We start from the raw sequence: 17,041 nt of genomic DNA on the forward strand, positions 1-17,041 counted from the left end.
TGAATTAGTTTCTGAATTTAATGTTGTGTATAGATCTTTTAGCTTTTCTTTATTTTGTTATCTGAGTATAGAAATATAATGTTTATAAGATTTTTGTCTTATTTGATTTTCCTGGGTGGTGATTGTATAAGTTTTTTTCTTTTTTTAGGGTTGTTTTTGTTGTTAATTTTATTGTGTGGGTTCGTGGTTCTTTTCCTCGTTATCATTATGATAAGTTAATATATTTATGCTGCAGGAGTTACTTACCTGTTGTTTTAAATTATATTTTTCTTTTTTAAGGTGTTTGTACTTTTCATTATTATAAGGTTTTTTATTTTAGTCTATTGAATTGAAGTTAATAGTAGATTTTAGTTTAGTATAATTTCAAGTTATATTGCTTAAAACTTATTAACTTAAATTTTATCTCATGTTTTGGTTATTACTGGATTTAAAATGAAGTATGAAAAGTATACAATTGTTAAGACTTGCCCTGTTATAATGTAAGGTTCTTTTATACTGGTCATGCTCCAGTTCATGATAATAAAATGAATGTGTTTACCATAATTCAAAATAATACATTTTTTAGTGGGTAGAATAAATTTGTTAGTGTGATGGTAATAAATAATGATTTATTTGAGGATAACAATTTATTTGATAAGATTCTGTGGTGCACTCAAGTAACTGTTAGTTCAGATGAAATTTGAATAATTGTATCTAAAAGGAGGATTTCTTATGGGTTAAAGGGCTAAATTGATTTTGGGGATCAATTTATTCCAATTTCAATTGATGGGGCTAATCTTGAGTGAAAAAATATTCAGACAAAATGAGAAGAAGAATTTCTGAAATAATAAATATAATTATTCCTATTTTTATAAGTGATTTTACTTTAGTTGTATGATTTCCTTGGAGTGATGATTTTCATGTAACATCAGCCACTACAGTGCTACTGTCATTATTGATATTAAAGTTCCTGTTGTTACTAGATCATATTATTTTGTCTGTGTTCATTTTACTGTTTCTATAAGCATTGTCATTATGTTGATTGATATAATTGCAGGTAATGGTCTTTTGGTTATTATGTGGAATGGATGATTTTGTTTCATAAGGGATTTCTTACTTTTTAATTTTTATGTAGGAGTAGTAATTAATGATGTTAAAGAACAATTTAGATCTGGAGTAACAGTGCAAGGTGAAAAGATAAAAAATGTTACAATATGCTGATGATATAGTAATTCTTGCTGAGAGTAAAAAAGATTTAGAAGAATCAATGAATGGCATGGGGCATGGATGAAGTCCTACGCAAGAACTACTGCATGAATATAAACCAGAACAAAACAAAAGTAATGAAATGTAGTAGAAATAACGTAGATGAACCACTGAATATAAAAATAGGAAGGGAAAAGATTATGGAAATAGATTATGGAGATTATTTTGTTATTTGGGAAGTAGAATTACTAAAGATGGTTGAAGCAAGAGCGATATAAAATGCCAAATAGCACCGGCAAAACAAGCCAACAGTCAGAAATATAATTTACTTATATCAAAAATTAATTTAAATGTCAGGAAAACATTTTTAAAAGTATATGTTTGGAGCGTAGCTTTATATTGAAGTGAAACTTGGATAATCGGAGTACCTGAGAAGAAAAGATTAGAAGCTTTTGAAATGTGGTGCTATAGGAGAATGTTAAAAATCAGATGGGTGGATAAACTGACAAATGAAAAGATGTTGTGGCAAACTGATGAAGAGAGAAGCATTTGGAAAAATATAGTTAAAAGAAGAGACAGACTTATAGGCCACATATTAAGGCATCTTGGAATAGTTGCTTTAATATTGGAGGGACATGTAGATGGGAAAAATTATGCAGGTCGGCAGTGTTTGGAATTCGTAAAACAAATTGTTAGGGATGTAGGATGTAGAGGGTATACCAAAATGAAATGACTAGCACTAGATAGGGATTTTTGAAGAGCTACATCAAACCAGTCAACTGACTGAAGACAAAAAAAATAAGGGATTTCTCTAGAATATAAAGTTATTACTAGTGTTGCAAATACATATGCTTGGATTATTGAAATTTATGATTCAAATGCTGTAAGAGTAATTTTGTAGAATTAATATAATTGATTTTGTTGAGCATGTATTTCCTAACAGTGTTATTAGTAGATATCATGCAGTTATGTTTGCGGTTAGTTCTGATAAAGAAATTGGTAGGAAAATGTTTTCTGTGTTTTCGATGATAATTATTATTGGTGTGATTATTATTGGGGTACCCTTTAAATATATCAGTTGTAAACTTTATTCATCCATATGTTGTGATTATAAATCATGTTGGTAATGCAATTTAAATTGAGATTGATAAATGTCTTGTTGATGTAAATACATATGGGAATAATCCTGTTATGTTTCTTGTTATAGTAAACATAAAGATTGATATTGTTAAAATTAAGATTTCTTTATGATGGGATATTGATTTAAATTCATGTAATCATTTTTTTTTCTATTATTTTTATTATTATATTTAATCAAGATTCTTTTATTCAAAATCATTTTGGTAGAATAATAATTGTAGTTATTAACAATAACAGTTTATTTGTATTGTTTTTGTTGCTGGGTCAAATGTTTAGAATAGTCTTATCACTTTCAAATTAATTTTTTTATTTTATTTTGCTGATTTTTTTTATATCTGTTTTGAAGAATAAATTGGTTTTAACCATTATAATTGTAATTGTTGTTATTAATATTCAATTTCATATACTAGTAATTGGTAATATTTGTGGAACGAAGATGCACATTTATTGATGTATTTTTTATTTGACAAGTAAATTTTTTTTTTTTTAACTAAGCTTCTTTCATAAGATTATTCGATAATTACTATATTTTGGTTTAAGAGACTTTCCTTTCAGTCACTTAATGCATTTTTTTTATCTTTTATTTATGATTTTATTCATTTGATAAATGATTTTATGTTAACTCTATATATAGTGATTGGTAAAAATCTGATTTATTCCGCAAATTTCCAAGCATTGACCAAAAAATAATCCTGGTTTGTTAATTATTATACTGATTTGATTTAATCATCCTTAGATTGTGTCTATTTTAACTCCTGTTGATGGAATTGTACATGAATGAATTACATCTGATGATGAAACAATTGTAATTCAGTTAGGAATGTTACTGTTATCCAATTATCAACTTAATAAGTTGAAATATGATTTTTTTTCTCTGGTTTAATTATATATGATTCAAATTCTACCTTTTTAGAGTCTGAGTATTCATATGATCAATATCACTGGTGTCTGATTATTTTAATAATAATAATTGATTAATAATTTCTTCTATTATATATAAAATTTTAATTGATGGAATTGCGATAAATACTAAGGTGATTGCTGGCATTGTGGTTCAGATTGTTTCTGTGATTTGTCTTTCTGTTAATAAGTTATTTGATATTTTATTTTTTAATATTATTGTCATAATGATTGCTACTATTATAATTGTTAGTAAAATTATTATAGTGTGGTCGTGAAATATTAATAATTGTTATATTGTTGGTCTTGCTCTATTTATTCCATTCAGTTTTATTCATGATGCAATTTCTAAGGAGATTTTTTAAAATTTATTAATGAATTTTAAGTTCATGGCAATTTTCTGCCACTTAGAATTCTGTTGTATTGGCAATTCATTATAAGAGTGTTTTGGTGGTGATGTAATGGAGAATCATTCAATTGATGATTGTTGATTATTTTTGAAAATTGTAATTCTTTTAAATGTAAATGTTTCTCATATAATGAATATGAATATTATAATTCTGATTATTGATCCCATTGATGAAATTGAGTTTCACATTATATAGGTGTCAGGGTAATCTGAGTATCGTTGTGGTATTCTTGCCAGCCCTAAAAAATGTGGGGGAAAAATTTTAATTTACTCCTGTAAATATGATTGAGAATTGAAGTTTTTGTCATTTTTTATTTATTGTTGTTCCTGTTATTAAGGGGAATCAGTGAATAATTCTTGCTATAATTGCAAAACTGCTCCTATTGATAAAACGTAATGGAAATTCTCATCAGTTGATGAATTAGTCAGAATTACTCCTGTCAAACCTCCTACTGTGAATAGAAATAAGAGTCCTATTGATCAGATTATTTGTGTGATTTTTTTTTTATTCCTTGTATGTTAGCTATTCATCTGAAGATTTTAATTCCTGTTGGTACCTCAATAATAATTGTTGCTGAGGTAAAATATGCTCATCTATTAATATCTATTCCTACAGTAAATATATGGTGTGTTCATATAATAAATACCAGGATTCCGATTGCTAGTATTACATAAATTATTCCTAGATGTCCAAATGTTATAATTTTTTTTCTTTCATCTGTAATAATATGTGAAGTTAATCCAAATCCTGGTTGGATTAAAATATAAACTTTTTGCTGTCCAAAGAATCAGAATAAGTATTGGTAAAGAATTGGGTCTTCACCTCCTGTTGGATCAAAGAATAATGTATTTAGGTTTAGATCTGTTAATAATATTGTAACTGCTTTTGCTAATACTGGAAATGAAATTAATAATAGGATAGCTGTAATCAATACTGATCAGAAAAAAATTCTTTTGTATTTATTTTTTTATTCTTATTCCCTTTGGTTGTATATTTATTTTTGTTGAAATAAAGCTCCCATAATTGATCTTATTCCTGCAGTATGAAATGAAAAAATTTTTAAATGAATTGATGGTCCTGAATGCGTAATTTGTGCTGATAGTGGCAAATAAACTGCTCATCCTGTCCCTGATCCTGATCCTACGATTGTTCTTGAGATTAATAAGATGATTGGTGGGGATAATAGTGAAAATCTCATATTATTTATTCGTGAGAATGCTATATCTGGTGCTCCAATTATTATTGGTACTAATCAGTCTCCAAATCCTCCAACCATAATTGGTATTACTATAAATAAATTATAATAAATACATGGAATGTTACAATTGTATTATACATTTGATCATTTTTAATTATTGATCCTGGTGGTATTAGTTCTATTCGGATAATTATTCTTGTTATTGTTCCAAGTATTTTTCATCATAGTCCAAAGATCAAATATAGAATTTCAATATCTTTGTGATTTGTTGAAAAGATTCGTTTTTTCATGAGTTAATGGGATGGCTGATTTAAGTGATAAACAATAAATTTATTAAAGGTTATCAAACCTCTCATTATTATTTTGTCTATACTCAGCTATGATTCTATATTGCAAGTATAGCGGTGCATTTAATCTGCTAAGGATTACCTCATGATAGTAATTTTAACTTTGAAGGTTAATAGTTTCTTTAACTTAAATCCTTCTTTTATGTTTAAATTAATTTATTTTTGACAATATCATTATAGGAATTCCTATTAAATTTAGAATAATTGGGGTTATTGATTCTTTTTTGTTTATATTTTATTTTTAATTTTATTGATTTTGTTATTGTTGGTAACATTATATTTAAATAAAGGAATGTTGGTAGAATTGATGATGCTATTATTATTATTATTATTTATTATAAAGTTTATTGTCGATTTAATAATTATCCATTTTATTAAGAATCCTGTTATTGGGGGTATTCCTCTTATTGATAGTGTTGAGGTTAGTAGTGATACTTTGGTTATGTCCATTTGTGTACTTATTTGGTTAATAAAGTTAATATTATCTTTTTTTAGTGTATTTATTATTATTGTGTTGGTTATTGAATGTATAAAGAATAATAAAATGAATTATTGTTTGGAGAACAGTAAAGATACAATTATTATTGATGAATTTGTAATTGATGAATATACTACAACTTTTTTAAATGATGTCTTTTTATTCTTGTAATAGGTGTAATAATTATTGGGGTTATTATTAATTTTAATCTAATCATTTGTGCTACTATGATTGTTGGAATAATTTTTTGTACTGTTATCATTATAATACATGTATTTCATCTTATTATTTGTATTGTTCTTGGTAATCATAGATGAAGTTGTATTATTCCTATTTTCGTTAAAATTCCTTTTATTGATATTCTCCTATTAATGGAGTGATTAATGATTAAATTAATAATTAAGGACATTAACATTATCGAGGATGATACTCTTTGAATAAGGTAATTCATTGATTGTTCATTTATTTTATTTCTCTTTTTTATTATAGGTATAAAAATGAAATTAAGTTTATTTCTACTGATATTCACGTAAATATTGTGTTGTTAGATGATGTGGATATTATCATTCTAATTGTAATTACGGTTATAAATATTATTTCTGATAAATTTATTTTAATTAAAAAGAAAATTTATTCATCGATGGAGTATGAGCTCATTAGTTTGATTTTAGCTTATCTTTTTGTAAAAAAAATGTATGATGCATTAAGAATTTTGATTTTTTTAGTTTCAGATTAAATCTGAATTTTGCAGTTTATTTTAGCATGAGTGAAAATTCACTTTTTTTACTACATCAAAGTAATCCTTTAATCAGGCATCTTGCTTTTCAGAAGTGTGATTTTCAATGAATATTTTTCCTTGTTTATATTTTTAAAATTTTTTTTGTACTTTATTTTGTTTTTTTTATTTATTTATTTTTTAGATTTTTGAAATTTTTGGCAATTTTTATTTTTTAAGTTGGTTTTTAATAAAGTTTTTTTCTTTATAATAAGATATTTATATAATATCATACTATTACATTATATTCTACTAAAAAAAAGATAGTTGTATGTAATAATATATTTATTATAATATAACTATTTCTCCATTTAATAATTTATTTAATTAAATATAAAAATTTAATTTAAGTAGTTATAATAAAGATGTTATTATAATCTTATCTTATCTTATCTTTATTAGTTATAATAAAGAGTTATAATAATTTCACATTTAAATTATTCTCAATTAATAGCTCATAATTTAAATAAAGTTTTCATATGTAAAATAGTTTTTGTATAAATAAATTATTTAATGAATTACGTCAATAAAATTAATATAATAATTTAATTATTATTCTAAAATAAATAATTGTTGAATCGGGTATTTATTTAAAATTATTCTTATTTAAATTAAATAATATTTAATTTAAAATTAAAATTACCAACTAGTTATTTTATCAAATGAATAAACCTATGAAATATAATTATATTAGTATAATCCTATTTAGAAATATATAATTATTAAAGAAAAACCTCATGGGTAATATTTTATTTTAAGGTTTAATTTAAATAATACATTTGCATCAACTTTTTTATTCTTTAACTCATTAATAAATAATAATAAATTTATTATTATAGCATTTAAGCAATTTAATTTAATTTTTTATTTTGTATTCAGTTACGATTTAATTTTTATTAACCAGTGAGTTATTTTTGAATTGATATTTCATATAGTATTAATTAATAAAGTTGTTCAACATAGTAAGAAACAAGTGGAACGCTGAATGGAGGAGTTTAAATACAAAATTAAACTCGGTTAAAACTTCTCCTTATAAATGGAAAAGCGACTTTAAGTTGACTCGCCGTGAACAAGTAGCGGTGACCAGACTTAGAATCGGTCACACGCGATTAACAAATTTATATTTGTTAACCGGTGAAGTGAGACCAATGTGCGGTGTTTGTAATAAAACACTGACAATCAAGCATCTAATAGAAGAGTGTACCATATATGAGGACCTCAGAAAGAGGTTCCGTCTTACAAATAATGTTAGTGCTGATCTGGATAATGGAAATGAAGAAAATATAGTTGCATTTTTACACGCCAGTGGACTTCTTAAAAGTCTATAAAATGGAAGTTTAAAGCTGTGGTAAAAGATACTCTAAGCGGTAGTTTTATATATACATATAAGGGAGTCTCGAAGCGTGGCACGTATAGTGACGGGGGTAGCCCTCTTGTCTAGGCCATTTTGGCTCACCTGCATTCAAGAGCAGTGAGTCGGGGTGTGTCCGATGATGGCATGGGGGACCGTCAAGGGTGGATTGAGGGCGCGAGGCTATGGGTGTACGCCGTGCATGCCTATGGCCTGATATAAGAAGGATTCAACTGCCACGGCACCCTGGCACGACTGATATACTGCTCAACGGCGGTTCTGGTCGCCCCGAGGGTGCTTAAGCAAACTATAAATGAGACTTCGTAGAAGAAAGAAAGATATGGTATTGATTAGTTTAATTTTAATTTTAAGTTCATGGTCTTTTGAGAACCTATCTCAAATTTTAATATTGGGGCCCTTTACACCCCGTAAGTGTTTGTGATTGTCCTTGTCTTTCATGTTTTAATGTTTATTGTGAAGTTTGTGTTTTTAAATAAAATGTAAGGGCCCTTTACACCCTTACATATGACGATCCTGATTTCTTTTAAAGAATGTGACGAGGGCTAATGACCTTAGCAGTCGATGCCCGTAAAAATTCAGTTAAAAAAAATAAAAAATAAAATAAAGTTGGAGTTTGGGGTAGTTTCACCTATTTTCTTAGGAATGAATTCAGCCATCTGATGTCATCGCTATTGTACAGTAGATTTACTGCCTGATAATTTACATATTTGTCTAACCTCAGTCAATTTTGTATCGCGAGTCGAAGTTTTTTACCCCCTAACAAACTACGGCGCCTCTATTACGGTACTCATCAATTTATTTTGGAATCTTGAATTATCTCAATATTACTGTTACGCGTCGTACCCCATACCTGAATCCCATATATCCTATTATTTACTTCCACGACATGCGACGATCCAAATGCAGCCCAAGGTACCGTACCCGATCCGTGTGAGGGATGAAGCCGCCGTTCAGGTGGATTAACAGTACCTTTTTTTTTAAAAGCTATAGTATTAGAAAACTATATCCAAACAATTTGGTTTTGTTGGTATTTTTATTTTTTGTGTAATCGATTTCAAAACAAGAAGTTATTTGACACGTAGCATTGTTTTTTTTTTAAATTGATTTATTTAATTTAAATTCTAGACTTACTCTTCACCAAATGAATCGACTTCGATAATTATATTTTTGTTTTTTTTAGAGTAAGGTTCCTCCGGTGAAGACGATGTAAGTTTTCCTACATGACACTTAAATGGAAAATTTTTTAACAAAAATTATACTGCCTACATAGGTTATTTGAAAATATTATTTTTTCTGTCAACACCAGGTATCGGATGATTGTAATGTACTTGAATACCTGATCCGATTCTGATATTCAAAGTGTTTTCATGTAAAATTTCAAAAATAATTGTTGGAAAACTTAGGGGTAAAAATGTGATAATTTTTGTACTCTCTAATTACCTTTACTCACCCTTAGTAAGAGTCTCTTTATGTAATTTATCTATCTTTAATTTATTTATTATCTAATTAAATTTATTTATCTTATAATTTATTTTTTTCCAAATTTTTATCGGAAGCAAAGTTTTCCTTTTGTTTTTTTTGTGAATAGCTTTTGTTCATGTATTAATAAAATACACCTAACTAAATGTTATAACTGTTTTAAATAAATCGCACTAAAACTAATAAAAAAAAATTCTTTAGATTTAAAGTTTTACAACCAGCACAGAATTAAGGGTTTTAGTACGTTGTCGACGGTTAGTTTTAATTTGTTACCGATTTCAAAAAGTTACAAATTTAAAGAATTAAGTGTTACTTTTTACTCTATTTTGTTACGATTTTTAAGGTTAGTTTTATTTAAGTATTTTAACTCTAAAAAAAAATTATTTGCTTCACCTTATTTTTCGAGTAAAATTTATAAAATAAACTTTTAAAAAAGTAGTAATTAAACTTACTTATAAAGTAATATTTTTTAAAATTATTTTTACATTTCAATTTTCTGAAGTCGGCGCCGAATAAAAAATAACTTTCATCAATTATTAATATTAACCATTTATTTTCATTAATTTTACACTGAATTCAGGATTGAAAAAATATATTTTAATTTTTTATTGTATTAGTTTTCATTTAAAGTATGGATAAAACTACGAAAAAAGATTTTCTATAAAAAGAAACAATATATTATTGTTCATTAACGCAAAGATGTGAAATCTGTTTTCGTGATAACTATAAGAAAAAGAACCAAAAGAAAATATGTAAATAGGTATTCTATATTTTGAAGGAGTATTAGTTCTCTGGAATAAGTTAGAATGTATAATCTTTTTACTTTTACTTCTGTTTATTGTTGTTTCGAGTGAAGATATTTTGAATATTTGAACATCAGGATACAATGTAGTCACTACGTTAAACCGATCAGTTGATTATTACAGACAAGAAAAATATATTCAAGTTGTCTGTGTAGGCAACTTATTTTATGGTAAAATAAGCAACCAAAAATAGGCAACCTTATTTAGGTAGATTTCGTAAGAAATCTACCTATTGTAATGAGTACCACGATCGATATATATATATATATATATATATATATATATATATATATATATATATATATATATATAAATGTATATATAAACTTTTGTATATATATATATATATATATATATATGCATTTCACTTTCTTGTGAATACAATAATTGCCGTAATTTTGCGCCAGTTACTTTCAAATTGTTCCTTAAAAAAAAGTCGACCCAAAATCTCGGTCGAGTTCGTTAACGGACAAAATCGAACACCATGGGTCGCTATAACTTAATATCGCTATAACATTTTTATTAAGTAAAATATCGAATTCGTTTAAAGTTCCAACTATTCTTTGGATAAGGGCCTAAAACTTATTCAAGTAATTATTTTTTATCCCCAACCATTGGACCAGTGATTTGAAAAATGGGATTTCGAATACAAAAAAATAATCATATCTCCCTTAGTAGGCACAGTATCAAATCGGTTTAAAGTGGTCGTTAGTCCTTTAAACATTACCTAAAACGTTTGTCTGAAACAATTTTTTATATGGCCAACCCTTATGGCAAGGGATGACCAAAATTTTGTGAATTGTAGGGAGAGATGGGGCTTGTCGTATGCTAAACATTTGAAACTTTTTTTCACTTGCAACCATTGTCGTATTGAGTAAATTTGAAGTTTTTCTTAACTTTTAGGCGGAAATCTTTTTAAAAGCTTTTATTTAACTCGCTTTAGGAATAATCAAATCTTGCAACTGCTATATCTTTTGATCTATCGTATGAAAATCAATGAAATTTCGTACACGTATGTAACATCGATGACAATACAGCACTACGGTGTCGGAATTTGATATGACCCACCCCCGCGCCACCACGCACTACCCCTACGCTAAATTCATGCATTTAGTTGAAAATTTTCATTTCTCATCAACTATCGTATGAAAATTATTGAAATTTGGTACACGTATGCAACTTCGACGAGTAAAAATAAATATTTTTACTTTTTTTTTAGTCTTAAAAAAATACAAAAAAAACAAAAAAAATTACAAAAATATATATTTGATTACATATAAAAAATTATTTTTTAAAAAAAGCTTTTATTTAACTAATATTAATATTAACATTAATAAAAAAAGGAAACAAATTAGAAAAACCCTCTAAAAAGTAAAAAAATAAGAATTAAATCAAATTGAGAATTTTAAACAAAAAAATATAATATATTAACAAATAGAAAAATGCACTGAAAAGTAAAGAATAAATTACATAAATATCTAATAAATAGAAAATAAATAAATGTAATAATTATTAAATTTTAAAACTGAAAGTAATGAAAATATTTAGTTAAATAAAAGCATGGCGCAGTTTTTATAACAATGTTTTCGAATAAGTGTACTTATAGACATTTGCTGTATTTTAAAATATATTTTTTGTTTAGTATATGTATACATTTTATCTGTAATAAAATAACTCAAGTTTTAATTCTTTGATGGTTCAAATTTGCACCGAGATGATCTTTAAGGGTTAATAAGATTAAAAATAAAAATTAAATTTAGAAATCTTGCACAAAGTTATTAAATTTTGACGGTAATCTGAAAAATTATTAATTATTATAATTGTAATCGTAATTATGAATTCATTATATAACAATTCATAATTAATTAAAATGAAACTTTTAGCGGAAAGAGTGAGTTCAATTTGGCTTAGATTACAAGCAGAATTCGAAGATGAACTTCAGCTATGTGAGAACACGTACAAAGAAAGCGAGTGGGTGCATTTTCCCAGATTGTTACTTGTTGTAGCTAGTCAATCTCAACTGGAGAGGTTCCAGCAGACCTATCCGCCTCCTCGTGATGTTATTACAGATAAATAAAGTATATACATTCTAAACAACCTCATTAAACAAAAAATATACTTTAAAATACAGCAAATGTTTATAATCACTTATTCGAAAAGATTGTTATAAAAACTGCGCCTCGCTTTTATTTAACTAAATATTTTCATTACTTTTAATTTTAAAATTTAATAATTATTACATTTTTTTATTTTTATTTATTAGATATTTATATAATTTATTTTTTACTTTTCGGTGCATTTTTATATTTGTTAATATATTATATTTTTTTGTTTAAAATTCTCTATTTGATTTAATTCTTATTTTTTAATTTTTAGAGGGTTTTTCTAATTTGTTTCCTTTTTTTATTAATGTTAATATTATTAGTTAAATAAAAGCTTTGTTAAAAAAAAATTTTATTTGTAATCAAATATATTTGTAATTTTTTTTGTATTTTTTTATCCCCTACTTAACATCGTTGAATTCTACTTCCGCCTTCCGGCGTACCGAAAGGGATTTTTTTTTTAAATGTCCCAATTTCGAAGTATCTGGTTTAATTAACTTTCAAAAAGATTACCTGAGATACTTCCTCTATAAAACAAAGAAAAAATATCATCCAAATTTGCAAAAAAAAAAAAAAAAAAAAACAATATGGGTCGAGTGCAGAGGAGACCGTTTTTTAAAGTAGATTAAAAATTCTATAAAACCTCGAGGATTACTTTAGATGGAAAAATTATGTATATACTTGCAACTGAATACAATTTTGTATTAAGTTTACAAATGGTTAATCTGAAAACCAATTTAGTTTAATTATTATGAAACACAATTTCCATTTAAAAATTACACATAAACACGATAGTGTTTAGTTGTAGTTAATGGCTTTAAAATATAACAAAAATTTTTTAAACTAAGTATAACAAAAACCGCAAGTAACTTACTTGAGTATAACTGGCTTAAAAATCTTATTGTTGTGCTCTCCTTAATATTAACCTCGCTTGTCTTGTTTATAATATCTCTTTCCGTAATATAAAAAAATTATCAATGTATATAAAACAAAATATGTAAAACCCCACGTAATACAAAAGCGAATACAGTAAAGGAAATATGAATACGAGCAGTCAAGGCAATGAATGAGAATTTTGCGTATACCATTTATTCTAGCGATAAATACTGTACTGTTGTAAATAAATTTAATTGAAAATCGATCTTACCATGTACCAATTATTTAAATATTAAAATCTTGATATGACCTTAAATTTAACCTATTATTTTTAACCTTAATATTTAACCAGTTTTTTAGTTTGATTAGTGGTTATTATCGTAGTCAACAAATTATTTATATTTCTCCGAGACAATATTCGTTAATTGAAGTTGCAGACTTTTAAACAAACATTTTATTTTGTTATAAAATAATCCCTAAGAATGAATTATATAATACATAGCTTATTAAAATAGGGGTATATCTTGCTTTACGATAATATTGCTTTATCGTTTTTTTATGGCTTTCATACATATAAAACAATTGAAGTACTACTCAGAGTTCCTTCCTCTAAATGCAGAAGCAATTTAAAATACTCCATCAAGCTGAAAACAATCAATACGATCAAACTGCTAATCACCCTTTTAAATAACTGTATAAATTCTGCTTCTTTTAACAATTAAATAAAGATTACAAAAAATATTGATTTATTTTATTATCTGTTATTCATAATCTAATTATTCATTATCTATTATTAATTCATAATTTGTTCTCTTTTTTCTGTAGTTTAAGAATTTTCATATGGTCCCAGGGTTCCCAACCCTATCCCTGTCGACACAATGACCCAACTGAGTAGTGATGGGCATTAAATTGTGTATACCGGTGTTCTTTGGTGGTATTTTTTTTCTTTTTTTTCCACCTTATCCCCCGTGTCGGATCCACAACAAAGCAAAGCATAGCCCAGGGGTTGTCTACTCAAACGGGCCTCCCCGTCCGCCGGCCATAAGTCTAGTCCGACAGGACAGCCCGCCGGTTGGATCTTTTCATTGCCTGCCTCTAACCCCTAGGACGGGGAATCCAAGCCCCACTATGTCGATCCTAAACTCCACCTCAGAAGCCGGGACTCGATCTTGACGCCAATGCCTCTAGTGAGAGCACCCTGTGCATGGCACTCACACCGGGTCTCGGTCTTTTTCGCGAAGAGATGAGAGAGTCCCAGTGCTTCATCACTGCCGCCCATTCGCGCAAGCACAGACGAACGGCAGCTCCGCAGAGGGCTGTCCCTCAATCCCTCGCCACCCCATCTTCCCTGGCTTTGTGCCGGAGTATCCACGTCACAAAGTCAGTTACCGCATGAAACCTCTCTGCCCCTGAAAATATACAATCTATGATTGTGTCAACTGTAAGGGGCCCAGTTCTTTGATGCTTGGGTTCAATTAACCACACATCTCTGGAATGGTCGACCTGAGACTGTACAAGAGTACATTTCATTTACATTCATACATATCTTCCTTATTTATCCTCTGAAGCAATAGCTTACGAAGGTTCCGGAGGCTAAACAGAAGAAGAAAGAGGGAGTAGTGGTGGGTAGAGAAAGGAAGTATCGTATATAAATTCGTATTCGGAGTTTGTATTCGTTAAATTTTATTCAAAAAATTTCGATACGCATTCCGATATGTGTAAAAAGACATCAAATTATTTGTTGGATTCGTTCTGATAGCGATACGAGTTGTGTGTATTCGAATGCACTTGCCCGGCCGGCCTACCCTTATCTTAAGATATTTTTTTTAAAAATTATCTTTATGTAAAGGCCTAGGAGAGGTTTAGTAGTGACGGAGCGATCAAGATGAAATAAAGAGAGATAAAGGAAAATGTTATGAAGAAGGAAGGAAGGAAAGAGTGATAAAGGCTGGTCTGAGTGTTCAGCGATAACGCTGAGTACTTAATCGCCATCGCTGAATTTTATGTTTTTAAGGTGGACTGAAAAAATAAAAAAGTATTTTGCCCCGCCGAAAATGAAAATTTCTGTGAACTAGCTGACTTACTGGCTGGTGGATTTTGGCTGCCCCACGGATACGGAAAAATTGAAATCTTTATATTTGGAGTCGCAAGGAAGACAAACATTTTATCGCTTAAATGATTGGCTCTGTAAATTGTTTTTATAGATATCACAGCTGTAGATGGATCTTTTATGCATTTCCCAAATATGAAGAAAATTGTAGATGGCAGTGAATTTAACTTATCATTTGATGAACATCTTAAGTTCTTAAGTAACAGTTTGAAAAGAGATTTCAGCAGTTTATTGTCATCGAGCCATTGGTCTGTTTTTATAAATTATTTTATTTGCCAAGTAAATATAATAGAAATGGCTGCATATATTGCAGAGCTTGTTCAAGTAAGGGCTAAAGAACTGAAGCTAATATATTTTTGGATCTTTAGAATGGCTTTATGTTAAAATCGTATATATCAGATGAGAACTTCTAGATTTTATTGGACAGAGAAATGTCTTCGTTTTTAAAAAGAGCAGCGCGCGAGATAAACTCATCTTTCGGTTTCATTTACCTCTCCGAATCATCATTGTTTTCGGCCATAAATATCATAAAATCTGAACATAGATCTCGACTTACTGATGAGCATGTTAATGATTGTTTACGAACATGAATATCATCATACTGTTCCCATCATTATGTCCTACATTATTAATGTGTTTCGTAATTAGACAAATTCGTGATTACTAATGGTCGTAACTTTGAGGCAATGACTAATGAGATTTTTAATGCAAAATATCAAACTGACTTTGAGATTGACATTTAAAAAAATATTTTTTGTATATAATGTAAACTTTGTATGTATTCATTTAACAAAGGAATTTAAACAATAATTTTTATGTATTTTAACAGGTAGAAATAAATATATTTCTATAAATATAAACTATTTCTAATGTATTATGTATTTTAACAGAGATGTTTCCTCTGCCCTATAGGTATTTATGAATGTGCTCTAGGGTATAAAAAGGTTGGGAACCCCTGTTTAGTTGATAGTGAATATTTAAAATAACTGTAAGCCAATATAAATTAAATCGGTTAGATTTACAGAGAAAATTACAATTTTATTATTATTAAAACAGTTTATTTATTTTAATTTCTACATTAAAACAATTTTACCCATTTTTCGAAGAAAATTACAGCATTACTTTCGGTCGCATGGCGGGAATTGGAGTGAAATTAAGAGAATTAATTTTAACGTTATTAATTTTCTTAACGTTTGACGACGTATGAGGAATATGAAAATATTCCTCATACCCACTAAAATTGGTGTTTCCTTATATTATTATTATACATATATATAATTACACATAGATTTTTGTAAATACCGATGTTTAAAGACCCCTCCCCTTAATACAATATATAAAAAAATGTTACAGAGACTTCAGATAGCTGGAAATTTTTCTCCTTAGGTTGGCGAACCTGTTTGTTTCATGGCCACGCTAGTAATGTACACACTGCATTGTTGTCTGTAAGTTGTCGCGTTGTAGTATCTTTGATTACGTGTGAGTCATTACGTTATAAAATGAATAGGAAAATCGATGTTGCCGCCGACTGTGAAATACATGGAGTCATACGTTTTTTAAACTATCAAAATGTTAAGCCGGCTGAAACTCATAGGCAGTTGGTTGATGTGTACGGTGATAATGTGAAAGAAACGTCCGAAAATGGGGTGAAAGATTTAGAAATAACAGAATTAAAATGTATTATGAAGAACGTTCGGGGAGGCACTCGATGATCAACGAGGAAAAGTTTCGATGATGAATTCAGAAAAGATCGTCGCTCAACGATTTCTGACATGACCCTTATTTTTCCTGATGTTTGAAGAGCTTTTATCGGTCGCATTGTTCATGATCGTTTAGGCTGCAGGAAGGTTTGTGTACGATGGGTGC

Source organism: Lycorma delicatula, chromosome 8 (genome assembly GCF_047948215.1).
Source record: "Lycorma delicatula isolate Av1 chromosome 8, ASM4794821v1, whole genome shotgun sequence".
In the NCBI taxonomy this organism is placed as follows: Eukaryota; Metazoa; Arthropoda; class Insecta; order Hemiptera; family Fulgoridae; genus Lycorma; species Lycorma delicatula.